Below are 17725 nucleotides of genomic sequence, written 5' to 3'. Positions count from 1 at the left end.
GGCAGAGAGAGAAAATGGAAATAACTATTAGTAACGGATATAAGTAGAAGGGAGGAGGTGCTGGAAGTGAGATCAAGAGACTTTTATTCCTATTTGAAGACTTCTTAGAAGGCCATGGAGTATTCCAAATAAAATTATGTTTTGTATTATATGATTTCACTTGAGATATATTTGAATTCAAATTCTAAAACTCCCTACACTGTTAAGGGGCTCCTACAGAACAAAATGGAAAGAAAGAAAGAAAGAAAGAAAGAAAGAAAGAAAGAAAGAGAGAGAGAGAGAGAGAGAGAGAAAGAAAGAAAGAAAGAAAGAAAGAAAGAAAGAAAGAAAGAGAGAGAAGAAAAGAAAGGCCAGTAACATATATTCTAATATACAAACAAAACCACAGTGGATCTTTCCTAATTAGTACAAAAACTGGTGTTAAAATGTATTCCAACTCAAGTTAATCAGTATTAATGTGTTCACTCTGGACAGGATTTTGTTATCTTCATAATGAGACTTACTACTTCCAAAATAGTTTACTTACTACAAAATAAGATGAAGGTGATGAGGGCTTCAATCACTTCTTTGTTTCAAACCCTCTAGCAGCCTAAACTTAACCTTCAGTGTCGTAACCCACTATGAATGTCCCTTCATTCAGACTTCACTCTCCGTGACTGAGATCTCACCTGGCAGTTAGGAAAAGCTAGAACAGTAACTAGAAAGACAGCAGTCACGAAACATACACGTTTCAACCTAGTCACCTGAAAATTGAAACAAGCTGTCAGATACTAAGGCTAGAAGATGGGATAAAACAGGGATGAAGGAAACAAGATGGAGAAGAGGTGTCAAGGGAAAACCCACACTGTCATCTATGTGCTCCAAGATTTTTATGACTATTTTCTTCATGAGACCATGGAAAATAGCAAGACTTAAAATACTTTTTAAAATGGTAAAATATAGCCAACTACGTGGATCTTATAGTAAATGGTGCTGAAACTTTTTGTTTCAATAATCTGGATAAGAAACAAAAAAATTTAAATAATATAGAAAGACAAGATGAAGCTTTAAACATTTTATTCTGTAATTCTACAAAGAGAGCAAATATACTACTATACAAAAAATACAGAACTGATCCATCACTCCTAAATTTAAATGAAGTTATAATTTTTTATATTATCTTGTTTTCTTATTCTTTACACATTGATATTCAAGCTGGCTATCATAGATTAGTCATTTAAAAATAGAAGAGATGAAAGGGCACTTGGGTGGCTCAGTCGGTTGAGCGTCCAATTTTGGCTCAGGTCATGATCTCACGGTTTGTGAGTTCGAGCCCTTCATCAGGCTCTGTGCTGACAGCTTGGAGCCTGGAGTCTGCTTCGGATTCTGTGTCTCCCTCTCTCTCTCTGCCCCTCCCCTGCTCATGTTCTGTCTCTGTCTCAAAAATAAATAAAACATTTAAAAATAATAATAATTTAAAAAAATAAAAATAGAAGAGATGAGATATTAAGCAAAGCTGTAAATTAATGCAAATCTAGTTAAAATCTTTAGAGGACTAGTTTCCTCAGTAATTAAAAACACCCTCTTTAATACAAATTCTTTAGCATACATAATAATTCCACACCTTTACATGCATAAGTATCACGTGAATAATGCTATAAGTTTTGGCCCAGTGACTAGATTTTTATCACAGAAAGAATTCCACTGCTTTTAAATTATTCAGAATCTAACAAGGCCCCACAAAAGACCTAATGAAAGAACTACCGGGGAACCTTGGGTGGCTCAGTCAGTTAAGTGTTGGAGCCGATTTCAGCTCAGGTCATTATCTCACCCAGATCAAGCCCCACATAGGGCGCTCTGGGCATGGAGCCTGCTTAATGTTCTCTCCCTCTCCCTTTCTCTCTCTTTCTCTCTCTCTCTCTCTCTCTCTCTCTCTCTCTCTCTCTCTCTCTCTCAGCGCCTAGGTGGCTCAGTCGGTTGGCATGGCTCAGTTGGTTGAGCACCCTACTTCAGCTCAGGTCATGATCACACAGTTTGTGGGTTCAAGCCCCGAGTTGGGCTCTGTGCTGACAGCTCAAGCCTGGAGCCTGCTTCGGATTCTGTGTCTCCTTCCCTCTCTGCCCCTCCCCAGCTCACACTCAGTCTCTCTCTCTCTCAAAAATAAACATTAAAAAAAAAAAGATTTTCTCTCTCTCTCTCTTCCTCCCCCTCTGCCCCTCCCCTACTCATGCATGCATGTGCTTTCTCACACTCTCTCCAAAAAAAAAAAAAATTAAATTAAAAAATTGCATATAGTAAGGTTACCTTTTAAAAATAAATAAATAAATAAACTACCAATAAAATATTTTATCTTGACAAAAATGATTCAGAGATGCAAAAACATAATAATAACACTAGTTGTAGTATACGTGCTGAAATAGATTATACATCACAAGTTTTAATAATGAAAATAAACATGTTAAAATAAGAAAGACAGGGGCGCCTGGGTGGCGCAGTCGGTTAAGCGTCCGACTTCAGCCAGGTCACGATCTCGCGGTCCGTGAGTTCGAGCCCCGCGTCAGGCTCTGGGCTGATGGCTCGGAGCCTGGAGCCTGTTTCGGATTCTGTGTCTCCCTCTCTCTCTGCCCCTCCCCCGTTCATGCTCTGTCTCTCTCTGTCCCAAAAATAAATAAAAAACGTTGAAAAAAAAATTAAAAAAAAAAAAAGAAAGACAACTCAATCTGAAGATAGGATTTCTACTTAACATTTTTTTTCTACATTAAAGGGTAATATTTTTAAATTTTGATATACAGTTGGTTATAAAACAGGTAAAGTTTTGAAAACACACTGAAAAGGGAAATTGTAAATTACACACAGGCATACAAACACAAGCTGAGCATGGTATTAAGGCGGGGGGTGGGGGTGAGGAATCTATACATAGATAAAGTAACGTTCTATGTTCTTTCACTTATCAAAGTTAAATGTAGCTTCTCTATCATCACAAGTATATCTTTCTTCAAATTTAAAAGTCAACATACTTAAAATCACCTTATTTTATGTTCATGTCTTACAAGTACCATTAACTTCAAATGTCAAAACTATTACAGAAAATTAAACAAACTGTATTCAACGTCTTTTCAAAGTGACAGATTTCACTTTTCTTTGTGGATTGGTTTTGCTGCTTGTACTTTTTAAAATATTTTATTTTCAGGGTGCCTCAGTGGCTCAGTTAGACGTCCAACTTCAGCTCAGGTCATGATCCCATGATTTGTGAGTTGGGAGCCCCATGTTGGGCTCTGTGCTGACAGCTCAGAGCCTGAAGCCTGATTCAGATTCTGTCTGTCCTCTCTCTCTCTCAAAATATAAATAAACATTAAAAAAAATTTAATAAAAAATAAAACATTTTATTTTCTAGTGAAAAACAAAAACAATTATAATATCACAAAACATTACAAAAACAAGAATCATCAATAAAAAAAACCCCACAGTGTTTAATAATCACATTGTATTTCAGACACTGGAAACATACTATCGTTGCAGTAAGCCAATAAATATATCAATAATATACATGTATTTCTAGAATAAGGACTAATATTCTAATGGTGATATTCTAATAGAAACGTAACATTTTAATGGTGTTGATAAGACTTTCTAAATAAAATGAAGTTTATATCAATAGTCTTTAATAATGGACTTTGGGGGCATCTGGGTGGCTCAGTCAGTTAAGCACTGACTTCCTCTTAGGTCACAATCTCCCTGGTCCGTGAATTTCAGCCCCCCATTCCCATTCCCCAACTCCCCGCATTGGGCTCTCTACTGTCAGCACAGAGCCTGCTTTGGATCCTCTGTCTCCCTCTCTCTCTGTCCCTCCCTCACGCGTGTGCTCTCTTTCTCTCTCTCAAAAATAAACATTTTTTGGGGTGCCTGGGTGGCTCAGTCGGTTGAGCGGCCGACTTCGGCTCAGGTCATGATCTCACGGTCCGTGAGTTCAAGCCCTGCGTCGGGCTCTGTGCTGACGGCTCAGAGCCTGGAGCCTGTTTCGGATTCTGTGTCTCCCTCTCTCTGACCCTCCCCCATTCATGCTCTGTCTCTGTCTCAAAAATAAAAAAAAAAAAAAAAAAAAAAAAAACGTTAAAAATAAACATTTTTTAAGAAATGGACTTTAAAAATGTTTTTCTCTCCTTTTGTTGTTTAGTTTTTTGGTTATTGTTGAAGAATAGTTGATATACAATATTACATTAGTTTCAATTATGAAACAACCACAATAAGTCTAGTTACCATCTATCACCATATACAGTTATTACAATATTTTTGGCTATATTCCCTATGCTGTACTTTATATCCTCATGACTTATTTTATAACTGAAAGTTTATACCTCTTAATCCCCTTCACTTATTCTGCCCCCCCCATCACCCTCCACTCTGGCAACCACCAATTTGTTCTCTGTATTTATGAGTCTGTTTCTGATTTGTTTTGTTTGTTCACTTGATTTTTAGATTCCACATATAAGGGAAAGCATACAGTATTTGTATTTCTCTGTCTGGTTTCTATCACTTAGTATAATACCCTTTAGGTCTATCTATGATGTTGCAAATGGCAGGATTTCATTCTTTTTATGGCTCAGTAATATTCCATTGTATTTATATACCATATCTTCTTTATTCACTCATCTACTGATGGACACTTAGGTTGCTTCCATATTTTGGCTACTGTAAACAATGCTGCAATGAACATACAAGTACATATATCTTTTTGAATTCATATTTTCATTTTCTTCAAATTAACACCCAAAAGTAGAATTACTGAATCATACGGTATTTCTATTTTTTTTAGAAAGCTCCATACTGTTTTCCATAGTGGCTGCACCAATTTACACTCCTTCCAAGAGTGCACAAGGATTCCCTGTTCTCCACATCCTCACAAACACTTATTATTTCTTGTCTTTTTGATAACAGCCATTCTGATTGGTATGATGTGATACCTCATTGTGATTTTCATTTGCATTTCCCTGATAATTAGTGATGTTGAGCATCATTTCATGTGTCTGTTAGCCATTTGTACGTCTTTGGAAAAATGTCTATTCAGGTCCTCTGCCCTTTATTTACTTGGATTGTTTGGGGTTTTTTGGTGTTAAGTTGTATTAAGTTCTTTATATTTTTGGATATTAACCTCTTATCGAATATATCATTTGCAAATATCTTATTCCATTCAGTAGGTTGCCTTTTCATTTCGTTGGTTTCCTTTGCTATGCAAAAGCTTTCTAGTTCAATGTAATCCCACTTGCTTCTTTTTGCTTTTGCTGCCCTTGCCTGAGGAGACAAATCCAAAAAAAAAAAATATTGTAAGACTGATGTCTGAGAGCTTACTACTTATGTTCTCTTTCAGGAGTTTTATAGTTTCAGGTCTTACATTTAGGTCTTTAGTCCATTTTAAGTTTATCTTTGCAAATGGTAAAAGAAAGTGGTCCAGTTTCACTCTTTTCATGCAGCTATCCAGTTTTCCCAACACTATTTATTGAAAAGACTGTCATTTCCCCATTGTACCTTCTTGCCTCCCTTGTTGTAAATCAACTGACCATATGAATGTGGGTTAATTCCAGGCTGTCTATTCTATTCCATTCACCTATGTGTCCATTTTTGTGCCAATATCATACTGTTTTGAATACTAGCTTTGCAGTACAGTTTGAAAGTATGATACCTTCAGTTTTATTCTTCTTTTTCAAGATTGCTTTGACCATTTGGGGTCTTTTGTGGCTCCATACAAACTTTAAGATTATTTCTTCTAGTTCTGTGAAAAATGCTATTTTTCAATAGGGATTGCACTGAATCTAAAAATTGCTTTGAGTGGTATGGACACTTTAATAATATTAACTCTTCCAATCCATGAATATAGAATATCTTTCCATCTGTTTTAACTTCTTTCATCAATGTTTTATTGTTTTCAGTATACAAGTCTTTCACCTCCTTAGTTAACTTTATTACTAAGTAATAAACTATTGCTACTGTAAATTCAATTTTTTTTCTAATTTCCTTTTCAGATGGCTTGTTGTTAGTATATGAAAACAGAACAGATTTTTGTTTGTTGATTTTGTATTCTGAAATTTTACTGAATTCATTTATTCTAACCGTTTTCTATGGAGTCTTTGAGGTTTTCCATATATAGTAACATGTTACCTGCATACAGTGACAGTTTTACTTCTTCCTTTCCAATTTGTATGCCTTTTATTTCTTTTTCTTATCTGACTTCTGTGGCTAGGACTTCCAATACCATGCTGAATAACAGTAGTTAAAATAGGCAACCTTCTCTTTTTCCTGATCTTAGAAGAAACACTTTCAATTTTTCACAGTTGAGTATCATGTTGGTTGTGTCTGTCATATATGGCCTTTATTAGGTTGTGATATATTCCCCCTATGCCACTTTGCTGAGAGTCTTTATCATAAATGAATGTGAATTTTGTCAAATGCTTTTTCTGCATCTATGGAGTTGATCATATAATTCTTACTCTTCATTTTGTTAATATGGTGTATCATGTTAAATTGAAGATACTGAAATACCTTTGCATCCCTAGACTAAATCCCACTTTATCCTGGGGTAGGAATCTTTTAATGTATTATTGAATTCGGTTTGCTAAGATTTTGTTGATGATTTCCGCATTTATGTTCATCAAGGATACTGATTTGTAATTTTCTTTTTTTGTGGTGTCTTTATCTGGTTTCGGTACCAGGCTAATGCTAAACTTAGAGAATGTATTTGGAAACATTTCTTCCTCTTCAATTTTTTGGAATAGTTTGAGAAGTATAGGTATTAACTCTTCTTTAAATGTTTGGTAAAATGCAACTGTGAAATAGTCTGGTGACTATTGCCCCTCTCTTGACTTTTACCCCTCTCTTTAAATATAAACTTCTCGGGGTGCCTGGGTGGCTCAGTCGGTTAAGCATCCAACTTCAGCTCAGGTCACGATCTCGCAGTCCAGGAGTTCGAGCCCTGCGTCGGGTCTGGGCTGATGGCTCAGAGCCTGGAGCCTGCTTCTGATTCTGCGTCTCCCTCTCTCTCTGACCCTCCCCCGTTCATGCTCTGTCTCTCTCCGTCTCAAAAATAAATAAAACGTTAAAAAAATTTTTTTTTTTTTAAATAAATATAAACTTCTCTTCCCTCTATTGATGTTCACTTTTTTCTATTTGGTCTTTCCTTTTTTTTTTTTTTCTCCCATATATTAAAAATGAACTGTAGGGGCGCCTGGGTGGCGCAGTCGGTTAAGCGTCCGACTTCAGCCAGGTCACGATCTCGCGGTCCGTGAGTTCGAGCCCCGCGTCGGGCTCTGGGCTGATGGCTCGGAGCCTGGAGCCTGTTTCTGATACTGTGTCTCCCTCTCTCTCTGCCCCTCCCCCATTCATGCTCTGTCTCTCTCTCTGTCCCAAAAATAAATAAACGTTGAAAAAAAAAAAATTAAAAAAAAAATGAACTGTAACCTCCTATCAAGCACATAATTCGTTCACTTAAATTATTTTAGCACGTTCACTTAAATTATTAATTTAGAACATATTATGTTCAGGTTCTGCTCAGAAACTGTTCATGGCTCTTAGAATTATGGATTGGAAGGGGCGCCTGGGTGGCGCAGTCGGTTAAGCGTCCGACTTCAGCCAGGTCACGATCTCGCGGTCGGTGAGTTCGAGCCCCGCGTCAGGCTCTGGGCTGATGGCTCAGAGCCTGGAGCCTGTTTCCGATTCTGTGTCTCCCTCTCTCTCTGCTCCTCCCCCGTTCATGCTCTGTCTCTCTCTGTCCCAAAAATAAATAAACTTTGAAAAAAAAATTAAAAAAAAAAAAAGAATTATGGATTGGCTCAAATAGCACTAGATGGTGCCTCTATGGGATGTTACATTCTAATGTTGCTACGCTACTAAATATATGCATGGTTTTAGACAGAAGCTCTTATTTCACTTAAAAACACACAAGCCTCTTTCTTAATAAAATCACTTGAGTGTCACAGGACTGGGTTAAACACACACACACACACACACACACACACATACACACAAGAATTTATCTACCACATAAAGGACTATATTTAAAAAGTCCTATGATTAGAAGAGGAGATTCATGCAATTCTTAAAACAAGTTTGGTATCTTTATCCTCTCCTACTATGATGCAGTAAATACTCTATTGTACTGTTACTTACAAAAATGAAAAATAACTGGTTATTCAGTTCTTTCTAATATCCCTGTAGGCTCTGTGAGAATGTACAGAATTTCCCATGACTCCCATCATGTCCACCCATTCTGCACATCAAACATATTCATCTTTCTGTCTGGAATGCCCTAGAGTCCCACCTCATATTCTTATTCTTGGCCTCAAAAATTCATCCTATAAAACTCAAATGTCACATTCTCCAATAGAGATTTTTCTGATTCCTCGGCCACAGTAAGCCTCGCCTTTTGTCTATATGCAGAGATATAAATTTTTTTTCATTCAACCTACCCCCAACAATCATGTCAAATAAGTACTATTATCATTTTCACTTCCTAGATAAGAAAATTGAGGCAGATAAGGTCTCTCTGATTTCAAAGTCCACTGCTTGCTTGCTTATTTATTTAATATATATATATCATTAGTTCCACACTCTACTGAAATGGTTGTCTCCATTCTCTGGGTTCCCTGAAGACAGAAGGTAGAGATCCTGTCTCATTCATCTTTGTATTCCCAGTGTCTGGCACAGAACAGATACTCAACAAATGCTCAATAAATGATGAATGAATAAATGAAATGTAATAATGTTCATCTTCCTCTGGGAGGAAAACTCAATCCCTTCTAACTGTTCTTCTGCAAGAAGTATGATAGTAAGTGCTAATTTCATTCAGCAAACATTTTGTGAGTATCTCTTCTATGTGATATGCTGTGCTTAAAGATAATTGAGTTTAGAGGCGCCGGGTGGTTCAACTGGTTAAATGTCGGACTTTGGCTCAGGTCATGATCTCATGGTTTGTGGGTTCAAGCCCCGTGTTGGGCTCTGTGCAGACAGTTCAGAGCCTGGAGCCTGCTTTGGATTCTGTGTCACTCTGTCTCTCTGCCCTACCTCACTCAACGGTCTGTCTCTCTCTCTCTCTCTCTCTCAAAAATAAATAAATGTTAAAAAAAAAAAAAAAAGATAATTGAGTTTAGTTTCCTGCCCTCAAGAAACTTGCAATTCAGTGGGGAAAAGGTATAAACAATTAGCTAATTCTACTATTACATGTCTTATTTTTCCCAACTCCCACAAGTTCTTCTCTTTAAAGGAACCTCCTTCTTTATAAACATGTTTCAATGACTCACATCTCTGGGTAAGGAAGATGCAAATCAGTCAACAGAAAAAATTTTTAAAGAATCTCCATGTATCTCAAAAACACAATTTTTGAACCATTCGCATTTAGCTCAGTTGTCATTTAAGTAGTGCACAGTTTTAAAGAAAAGAATAAAGGCAAGGACACCCTGATACTATCCTTGCACTTTTTCTTTTATGAGAGACCACGTGGCCAACTGGAAAGTTTTAGAGTCAGAAAGATCAAAGTTCTCATCCCAACTCTGTCCCTTTCTCCCCACACGGACCACAGACAAGTCACTTTATCTTTCTGAGCATATTTCTTACCTGTAATACGGAAATAAGGAGATCTGCCTTAAAGACCTCTTATAAGAGTTTTAAAAGATAATGTATAACACCTGCCACACCAAAGCTGCTACTTTTACTGTGTCAGATCTCACTAGATGCTTTTTGAAAACTAATTAATGGTTCTATCTATAGCGTAACAATACAAGTATTTCTGGCCCCACCCATTATCAATAACACAAGTGTTTACCAAAAGAAAGGTACTTGAAAAAACTATTTGTGGCAAGGAGAGAGGTAGGAGATAAGATTCAACACCATACAGTTAAGTCTCAAATTTCTAGATGGCACATACATCATCTGCCTCTTCTCACCACACACCTTGTAAATCACGTCTTTCAGACACTCTTTGTGAAAAAGAAAACCTTACTAATTATTTCTTACAGTTCTAAAAGATCTAAAAGAACTGAGAGATATTACTCTGTATTAACAATTCCATTTTTCACAAAGAAGAATCTCTTAGTAAGGAAGAGAGAAAAATGTACAACCTCCAGGAACCAATCTCAACGCATAGTCTGTGTATTACTACATTTTAGTTTACAAGTCATTTCTCAACTGTTTCTTTAAAGCAATTTTGCAGAGTGTATTTTTAAAAATCAAATAAGGGGCGCCTGGGTGGCGCAGTCGGTTAAGCGTCCGACTTCAGCCAGGTCACGATCTCCCGGTCCGTGAGTTCGAGCCCCGCGTCGGGCTCTGGGCTGATGGCTCAGAGCCTGGAGCCTGTTTCTGATTCTGTGTCTCCCTCTCTCTCTGCCCCTCCCCCGTTCATGCTCTGTCTCTCTCTGTCCCAAAGAAATAAATAAACGTTAAAAAAAAAATTAAAAAAAAAAAAAAATCAAATAAAAACAGTCTCCTGTCAATCCTAAACCTAATTTATAATCTACTTGACTTAAAAAGCTCATTTACATGATACTGATACAACTGAAAGTCCATGGGCAAAAAAAGTGAATCTAGACACAGACCTCACACCTTTCACAAAAATAAACTCAGAATGGATCATAGACCTAAAAATGTAAAACTATAAAACTCCTGGAAAAAATAAAAGGATATAATCCAGGTGGCCTTGAGTCTGACAATGAGTTTTTTTTTTTTAATTTTTTTTTTTCAACGTTTATTTATTTTTGGGACAGAGAGAGACAGAGCATGAATGGGGAAGGGGCAGAGAGAGAGGGAGACACAGAATCGGAAACAGGCTCCAGGCTCTGAGCCATCAGCCCAGAGCCTGACGCGGGGCTCGAACTCACCGACCGCGAGATCGTGACCTGGCTAAAGTCGGACGCTTAACCGACTGCGCCACCCAGGCGCCCCGACAATGAGTTTTTAAATACGACACCTAAGGCTATCCATGAAATTGATAAGTTGGCCTTTATTAAAATTAAAAACATTTGTTCTCAAAAGACACTGTTAAGAGAATAAAAAGGCAAGCCAGACTAGAAGAAAATATCTGCAAAATACATATCTAATAAAGCACCTGTATCAAAAAGAGATAAAGAATTCTTAAAACTTAACAATAAGAAAACAGATGAGTTAAAAAATGGTCAAAAGTGGGGCGCCTGAGCAGCTCAGTCGATTAAGCGTCCAACTTCGGTCAGGTCATGATCTCGCGGGTTGTGAGTTCCAGCCCCAGGTCAGGCTCTGTGCTGACAGCTCAGAGCCTGGAGCCTGCTTCAGATTCTGTGTCTCCTCTCTCTCTCTCTGCCCTTCTCCCACTAGTGCCCGCGCACGCGCGCTCGCTCTCTCTCTCTCTGTCTCAAAAATAAACATTAAAAAATTTATAAAAAATAGTCAAAAGTTCAGAACAAATATCTCACCAAAGAAAATATACAGAAGACAACAGCATATAAAAAGATGCTTAACATTAAATGTCATTAGGAATGACAAATTAAAGCAACAATGGGATGTTATGACACCTATTAAAATCCATAAAATCCAAAAAACTAACAATATCAAAAATTGACAAGGAGGAAAAGCAACAGAAGCAAGCATTAATTGCTGATGGAAATGCAAAATGGTATAGCCACTCAGGCAATATCTTACAAAGCTAACAATAATCTTATATGATCCAGCAATCATGTTCCTAGGTATCTACCCAAATGTTCTGAAATCTTGTGTCTACACAAAAAGTTGCCCATGAATATTCTTACCAGCTTTGTTCAGAGTTGCCAAAAACTGGAAGCATCCAAGATGTCCATCAATAAATGAATAGATACAAAAACTGTGAAAACATCCATACAATGCAATATTATTAAATGATAAAAAGAAATGAACTCAAATCACAAGAAAACATAAATGAACCTTAAATGCATATTGATAAGTGAAAGAAACCAGTCTGACAAGGCTCTATGATTCCAATTGGAAAAGGCAAAACTATAGAGACAAAAAAAAAAAAAAAAATCAGTGGTTGTCAGGGGGAGGGAGTTAAGGGAGTGATAAATGAGGCACAGGATTTTTTTTAATGTATGATATTTTGATTCTATAATGATGGAGACTTGAAATTATGCATTTGTCAAAACCCAGAGAACCTTATAGGATGAAGAATGAACTTTAATGTATGCAAACTTTTAAAAAGTCATTTAGAAGGAAGGGAGGATCCCAGGATGGACTGGAGATTTAACAAAAGGGTCTGACCCTATTATAAAGGCATGCAACTACCTCATATTAAGTAGGACAAGAGAAAAAGGAGTAGAATCTGTAAACTAAAAGCAAAAGAAGCAGCATGAAAGCACTGTACTCTAGTTGATAAAGTTGTTTCCCTCTCTCTGTAAAGAGAATAGAAGTTAACAATTTCAATACTGCTATACATATGTTACAGGATTGAACAATTAAATAAATGGATGGCAGATGGTGGGATCCAGGTTACTTCTCACAGTTAGAGTAAGTTTACGGATAAGCAAGTAGAGGAGAACAGAAGAACACAAGTGGAGATGGGGTAGGCAGAGTCACAGACATCCATACAAACTCATATTTTGCTTAATATGAATACATAGGATTACATAGAGAAATTGTATAGATATGTGTATATACATAGGTTGGTTTACATGCATATATTTCCTGCTCTGTAGATGAGAAACTCTAGAGGCAATGACACCCCAGTAACAATAAAAACCAAACACCCAAATCCTGGCTTCTAATGCTATTTTCCCAAGGAAATGAAACAGATTCTTTCTGGCTGATTCTAAGACTGTAACAGGAAATGGAAATATAAAAGATGAGCCTGGAGCATCTTTTAATGCCAGAAAGTAAGGAAATGATCTTTAAGTTTATTTATTTATTTTGAGAGAGAGAGTGTGTGTATGTGTGTGGGGAGGGAGGGGGGTGGGGAGATAAAACGTGAGTGGGGGAGGGGCAGAGAGAGACCAAGAGAGAGAATCCCAAGCAGGCTCGGAGATAACAGTGTGGAACCCAATGCAAGGCTCAAATTCAAGAACCGTGAGATCACGACCTGACCGGAAATCAAGAGCTGTATGTTTAATGGACTGAGCCACCCAGGTGCCCCACCTCACATTAATGGAGATATGTCAAAGGAACACAGAGCCAACTAAACGAGCTCCCAATGAGGAAAGCTGAAACAATGTGAGCAACAAAATACAGTAGTACTGGATTACAACCCAAAGTATAAAATGAATATCCATGAGTACAGGCCAATGTAAGTAAATGATTGAGTAAATACATAAATGCAGAGAAAAGAAAAATCTGCCATGCAGAAGAATTCTAAATAAATTATACACATACCCCACCCTCAAGGAGGAGAAGTAAAACTCTCCACTCCTTAAGTGTGGGCTGTGCACAGTGACTTCCTTCTAAAAGTACAGCATGGAAAGAAGAGTAACTTTTCATTGCAGAAACCTAGCAAACACTAACTCAGCCAGGTGATCAACATCAAAATCAACAGTGGTAAGTCCGCGTGATAGGATGCACCCTTTATATGATGTAACAGAAATAGCATTTTACCTCTGTGATCTTCCTTCCAGAAACCTAAAACCCCAGTCTGATCATGAGAACAAAGTCAGACTAATTCCAAAAGAAGGGCATTCTACAAAACACCAAACCAATATTCCTCACAACTGTGAAGGTCATTAAAAACAAGAGAAGTCTAACTGTCATAGCCAAAAAGGGGCCTAAGGAAACATGACAACTAAGTGTAATATGGTATCCTGAAACAGAAAAAGGACATCAGATAAATACTGAGGAAATCTAAGTTAAGTATGAACTTCAGTTAGTAATAATGTACCAACACTGGTTCATTAATTATAGCAAATACTAATGTAAGATGTAATCAGACATGAAATTGAGTAACAGTGCATATAAGTCACTGTACTATCTTTATACTTTTTCTGTAAATCTAAAACTAATCTAAAAATAATATACATATGTATATATATATATTTAAATACCATCTAAGAATGTATCTAAAAAACACTGGAGAGGTTGTAGTGCAGTAGTGAAAAACTTCACACCTTCCCTGCATACATTAAAGTTACAATGTTTACAACCATTTTGTTACAGAATTTTTCTTAGGAAAATATTTTCAATCACTAACAGCTGCAAACAATTTCAGGCAGTAATTCCCAGTAGGGATGTACTATAGCTGAAGTACTTTAACCAAAATTCCACTTTTCCCTTATATACCATTGCAGATGTCTGAAAGTTTGTAACCTATCATTAACTTATGTTCTGTGATGATCCAAATAACTACCAAATACATTTAATACAACTCAGAAAAGGTAACCTAAATTTTATATAAATTAAGTCAGTGGTAAAAATACTCATCCAACAAAACCTCAAGCATCTAAAGAGAGACCTCGAGAAAAAACTATCATCTTTTATTGTGGATAATATATTTTCTTATATAAACCATGGTTCAAGGGAACTGTTGCAGAATTAAAATAGGTTAATGAAAATAACAGGAGAGTCAGGAGAAAAATAAAAGGTAGCGGTGAACATCTTTGCAGCACAGCGTAAGAAAAGCCAGGGTCTAGGATCTGAAGTGTAGCAAATAAAAACTGAAGGCAAAGGGAGCCTATGTTATAGCACAGAAAAGGCCCAATTAACTGAAAACAGGAAAAATTAAAAATAAAACAAAATGAAATCTCTTCATTCTATCAGAAACAAGCAAGGTGTTCAAAATTAGACTCCTAGAGAGAGCAAACCAGAATAAACCACGTTGAAGAATCACCATAAATACAACTTACTCTCCCACCATTAATAAAAGGCTGAAAATTACCATATAATGATGTCCAATGACACTGGAAAGTGGGAAGAAAAAATATTACAAAAAGAAAGTACCAAATATCGTGAACAGTGGTTATTGCAGAATACTGGAATTAAAAGTAACTTTTCTTCTTTTTTTTCCTGCTGTGAAGTGAATGACTTGTGGAATTTTAAAAAGTCTTAATCTATGAATTGTGCACTAAAGGCATTTATACAATGTTATTACATTTGTGATGCACTCTACCCTTTAATGGCAATTCCATAAAGTGCATTATTTTTCTCACTGTAAGTCAAAGTGTGAGCCGATGACCCAATTTTTTTCACAGTAGCAACTTAAGAACTATAACTTAACTATTATAACTATAATCTATCCAAAAAACTCCAGTTCCAAATAGAAAATCTATAGTAGGTGAGAGAGGATGATATTGACTTTAATTTCAATGACCACTTGATCTACATTTAGTGCACACTTTCCAAAACCCAAGTCGTTGTAGAATGGTATCCTCTCAGTGGAAATAAAATAGAAGCAACACACAACACAGCTACTTTGGTATTATGTGTGTTATGTCCATATATATATATGGACATACACACACACACACACACACACATATACATGGACATACACACACACACGGTCTTCTGGGAATCCTAATTCTCCTATCTCCCAAAAGAATAACAATGTCAAAAACAAACTATTCGCATGCATCTGAAACCAGGTTGTTCCTGAACTCTTAAGACAGTAGCTATTTCTCTCATTATGAGACCAAAACTGAAACCTTCAAAAGAAAAGCAGTAATACATTTCACTGGAATGTAATTTGTAAAGGAGAATTCCAATTTCTAATGCTCCATCACTCGAGACATCGATGGATTTCAAATCCTAACACCACAGCGTCCTACCCACAAGGAGATTCCAGCAGTACTCTGGGTTCTACGGGAAAAGAAGCATTTGAGAAACAATGCGAAGGAAGAGAACAATCCGTGCAAAGATTTTTGCATTCAGATGGTCCTTGGAAGGAAAGCAGGAAGAGTGACCAGAGGAGAAGCGAGCCGGATCTTCATACGTGGTGAAATCCACTCCAAAGGCATTAACTGACAAAGACACCAGAAAGGCTATCTTTCAAAAGTAAAATTGTGAGTAGAGCGGAACAAACTAAGAACGGAAAGTCAACAGGAAGGAATCAGGAAAGACAACTATTCAAAAACAATGAGCTATATTAATTTGAAGGGGTAAGCGATGGTGGGACCCTGTCCCAAAGTGTCAATTTGAAAAGACACCCTCCATGTGAGGGTGGGGAGGGTAGCTCTCGAAACCCCAAGCCTAAAACAGGCCGTGAGAACACCCGTTGTGTAGTCGCCCCACGGACAAGACAAGCGCAGGTGTATGTGCGGAAGCTCAGGTTACCAGGAACTATTGAATCTTCCCTGCCCACCCGTCCCGGAGCCCCGGGCTCGGCGGGCGGCGCGGGGCGGCGGGGCGGCGGGGCGGCCGAAGGTCTGCATGGGCTCCGCGGCGCACCAAAACCGGGCGCACCACGACCAGGCGCACGGACGCGCTCCGGTAGCAGCGCCCTGGCACACCTGGCTCCCAACACCAGTTGAAAGCAGTCAAAGTGAATGAAAGCGGACGCGGCGCCTGGCACCGCTCCATGCAAGCACACAAAGGCGGGTTTTTAAAATCGAGGCTGAGTCCAAAACACTCGACCCCCGGCCGGCGCCTTTCGCCCGAGGGTCTCTTACCTCGGATCCGCCCTCGGGGCCGTGGCTTTCCCCGGAGACGCTTAGAGCCCGGACGAGGCAGGAGGCGGCCAGGAGAAAGCCCCCGTCCTGGACCACGCCCTTCCAATCCTCCGCGAGCCGCCAAGCCGCCGTCTGCGCCCGGCAGAAGAGGAACGATCTCCCGGGCGAGCACAGCGCCCGCCTCGCGCTGGGCAAGACCGCCGCGCCCGCCGCCGCCTGTGAAGTCTGGAGCTGCCCGCCCGCTCACCCGCTCGCCGCCAAAGCCAGACGCGCGCCGCGCATGCCCAGTACCCCTGCGAGGAGTGAGCGAGAGCGCGCTTGCGAGTGCGCGCCTCGCGCTGCCGGAGCGAACTCCACTCTCCGGGTCTTGCCGGCAGCCGAGCCGCGGAGTATCTGGTCGACCCCGGCGCTGGAGGCGAACTGGGCGGTGGGGGCGGTGGGGTCGGGTGGGCGGGAGAGGCGCGGAAGAAAAGAAGGCGAGAGGCCGCGCTAAGTTATCTAGGCCATCAACGTCGGACCAGGGTTCCCAGCTGCAGACAGGTTTCGAGAAGTGCCCTAGCAGGACCGACTAGCAGCTGGGAGACGCGGGAAGGGGAACCGAGCGTGTGGAGAGGTTCCCCTCCCGGCAAGGGTTGATGCCCCCGGCCATGGGAGCTCCCATCTACATCGCCCCGGGTCCTGGTGCACAACTGCTGGCCACTATCCTACGGGCAGTAAGCCCGCCGCGCCCAAAGCCGCGCGAACCTTTGTCTTCCTTCTTGGCGGCCCTCCCACCCATTTTCCCCCTTTTGTCGCTCTCCTCTTGTTTTGTCTCAATTCGTGCCATCAACTGGTGGCACCCAAGGGCCTTCATTTGGTCCTTAGCTCCAGCCAGCAAGCCCAGACTCGCTTCGCTAGCCTGCCTTGGATCCCATTCTTAACGTAGCTCTTGCCAAGAGCCTGATGTGGTTTGAAGTGGTGGAGACTTTCCTGAATGCCTCTTGTAACTTAACCAACCCTCGTGACTGGTGCCTCCTCCATGAGCAGCTCACGGAGCCCCTCAATGAGAAGCCCTTTCGTCTTCTAGTTTATTTTTCCTTACTCTTGAAACACTCATTTGTCATAGCTACGCCCCCTTCCTGTTCTAACTTCTTTAAAGGCAATTGACTCTCAGAAATCAACGAGGATTGGATAAAAGA

At 39.3% G+C, this 17725-nt stretch overlaps 1 protein-coding gene across 2 annotated transcripts in view; it reads right to left on the bottom strand.

The window, feature by feature from the left end:
- The window catches only part of EPS8 (EGFR pathway substrate 8, signaling adaptor), a 194974-nt gene extending 178360 nt beyond the window's left edge, over positions 1-16614 (bottom strand). The window contains exon 1 of one of the 2 annotated variants that reach the window (XM_086714001.1): positions 16548-16614. The gene's annotated coding sequence lies outside the window, so the exon portion shown is untranslated. Of the gene's footprint in view, positions 1-11738; positions 11805-16547 lie in introns of those variants that run through there. The other variant, XM_086714002.1, reaches the window with a different exon arrangement.
- Between the last annotated feature and the right edge of the window lie 1111 nt (positions 16615-17725).

Source organism: Puma concolor, chromosome B4 (genome assembly GCF_028749965.1).
Source record: "Puma concolor isolate L17-30 chromosome B4, mPumCon1.1.hap2, whole genome shotgun sequence".
In the NCBI taxonomy this organism is placed as follows: Eukaryota; Metazoa; Chordata; class Mammalia; order Carnivora; family Felidae; genus Puma; species Puma concolor.
The sequence above is the reverse complement of the archived record's forward strand: the minus strand, read 5'-3'. Positions and strand labels throughout refer to the sequence as shown.